The following is a 2,857-nucleotide window of genomic DNA, read 5'->3' on the forward strand; positions in this document are numbered from 1 at the left end:
GACTTCAAAAGGCCCTCAGGTATTTGTAATAGAGAACCTTTATAGGTCCTGATATTACATGTCAGTACTAAATATGATTTTCTTATAATTAGAGGATTTAACTTGCATATAATTATAATTATCTGGATAGTGAAACAATGAATTTAGAAAAATAACATATATGTATATATATAAATATATATATTTCTTAAACAATTCTAAAAAGAAAGTTTAACTGCCCTCAACCGATACTCTATCAACATATATATCTGTCTATCTATCTATCTCTATATGTCATTCGCATGCCAGATGGAAGAATCCCTAAAGACATCCTATACGCTGAGCTTGCAGAGGGAGCCAGACCCAGGGGTCGCCCAAGACTAACCTACAGAGATGTTTGTAAGCGAGACATGAGAGCCACGGGCATCGACCAAAGTATGTGGGAGGAGATAGCCCAAGACCGGACAGCATGGAGACAGACTGTACATGCTGGTGCGAACTTCGCCGAATGCAAAAGAAACGAAATCTGCCCTGTCAACTAGTCCTAGAACAGATAAATATACATGCACGAACTGTGGCAAACTCTGCCGCTCCAGAATTGGCTTGATCAGTCACTCCAGATTCTGTCCCATCCATCTCAAGACGTAACAAAAGCCAGTGACTCATCTGGGTGCATCCATTGTCTTCCGAGACAGAAGGGGTCATATATATATATATATATCATGGGCGTAGCCAGGATTTTTTTTCGGGTGGGGGTTTAGGGGGGACATTCCCCCCCCCCCCGGGAATTTTTTTTTTATATGTATGTATGTGTGTGTGTGTGTGTTATTACATTCTGACCCATCATTCATTCTGAAAACGTTTACTGTGCCCTAAAATAGGTTCTTCCTGGAATTAGTGGAAAAATTGTAGACTCCCCGTCGTTGCCAGCAAGGGGGTCTGGGGGAGCGCTAGAAGCTCCCCCAGCGCGGGGCAGAGCCCCGCCGCCGAGCACTATTTCTGGTATTGAAAGCCAACAAAATGCACATTCTGAGGTATCTATAGTGCATTTTCCTGCTTTTAATAAGGTTTTATTTCAAAAACCTAATGTGCTATACTTACTGACTTAGACCCTCCCTCGCCGTTCGGCGCATTTGCCGTCAAGCTGTTTCCCCAAAAAAAAATCTGTCACTGGTAATGTCTGAAGCCTCTTCCCACCTGCTCTGAGGACCTCCATGAAAGTGTGGCGCCAAGTTGTACTAAGATGTCATCGCATCTCTTCTTATGCCTAATTCATTTTGTCGGAGAACATGTCCCGCAAACCTCATACGACGCTCTGTCACAATCTTACTAAAGGGTCGACTCCAAGTTCGGTATAGGATTTCCTTGATTTAGACCCAATCTCTATAACTACTTCTAAAATCTGTCTTAGCCATCTTTGTTGAGCCACATTTAGTCTTTTTTTATTTCGACAGATGACTTTTCACTGCACTTTATTAATGGAGCCCCGCCACCTGTAGAGATGTGTAACCTCTTTGAAGACGCTCTTGGAATTGACTATAGTTTGCTTTAGATTTTATATCGAAAAGGGAAGTTTTATCGTCAAAATCATCTGTTGGGGGTTTTAAACTAAAAAAATCTCTGGAGTTGTTTTTTTTTTAATTCAAAACCCCATTTAGCTACGGTCATATAATTTAGTAACTGTAGTTTGTAGAATAATATTGAAGATAGAGGCGTTCCACCTTAAAAAACTCTGTAGAGGGATTTTAAACTCAAAACCATCTGGAGGGGTTTTAAACTTTAAAAAAAAAGCCATCTGTAGGAGAGGGATTTAAACTCAAACCCCCAATAGGCTTGGCTACACTCAAATAATTTTAGTGTGTAATTTACTTTTTTTTATATTGAAGAGGTATTTTTTAGTATCAAACCCCTCTGAAGGGATGTTTAAAAACTCAAAACCCTTTTGGCAACACTCATAGCATTTTAAGTGTGTAATTTACTTTTTTCTTACATTGAAGATGTATTTTTTAGCTTCAAATCCAGCTTGCGGGGGGTTTAAACTCAAAATCCCTTTGGCTACGCTCATAGATTTTTTTTTTTATATTGAAGAGGTATTTTTTAGCTTCAATCTCCACTGTAGAAGAATTTAAACTCAAAACCCCTTTGACTACACTCATAACATTTTGAGTGTACAATTTGCTTTTTTTAATATTAAAGAGGTATTTTTTTACCTTCAAACCCCGCTGAAGGAGGGTTTAAACTCAAAACTGAGTCAAAACCCATTTAGCTACGCTCATAATATTTTGAGTGCGTAATTTGCTTTTTTGTTTTTTACACCGGGTATTGAAGAGGTATTTTTTAGCTTCAAACCCAACTGAAGAGGGGGGGGGGGGGTAAACTAGAAATCACTTTGGTTACGCTCATAGAATTTTGAGAGAGTAATTTGCTTTTTTTTTATATTGAAGAGGGGATTTATCGTACATTTTGGAGGGGGTTTTAAAATCAAAATCTTCCTTAACTGTGCTCTTGGAATTTGGGGATTGTCGTTTGCATTTTGTTTTTGTTTTGTTTTATAGAAGAGAAGCATTTAACTGCAAAAACCCCTGGTAGGGGGTTTTAAACTCGAACCCCCCCCTGGTAGGGGGTTTTAAACTCACCCCCCCTGGTAGGGGGTTTTAGACTCAAAACCCGCTTGTAGGGGGTTTTAAACTCAAAACCCCCTTTGCTGTGCTGGTGCAAGTGATCGTTTAGTATTAAAATCTCACCCAAAATAAACAAAATCAAAGCAAAAAATCAGTCACTAAATTTCGATTCCCCCCCCCCCGGTACGCCCATGATATATATATATATATATATATATATATATATATATATATATATATATATGATATATGTTGTA

This window comes from Biomphalaria glabrata, chromosome 11 (assembly GCF_947242115.1).
Source record: "Biomphalaria glabrata chromosome 11, xgBioGlab47.1, whole genome shotgun sequence".
Lineage (NCBI taxonomy): Eukaryota > Metazoa > Mollusca > Gastropoda > Planorbidae > Biomphalaria > Biomphalaria glabrata.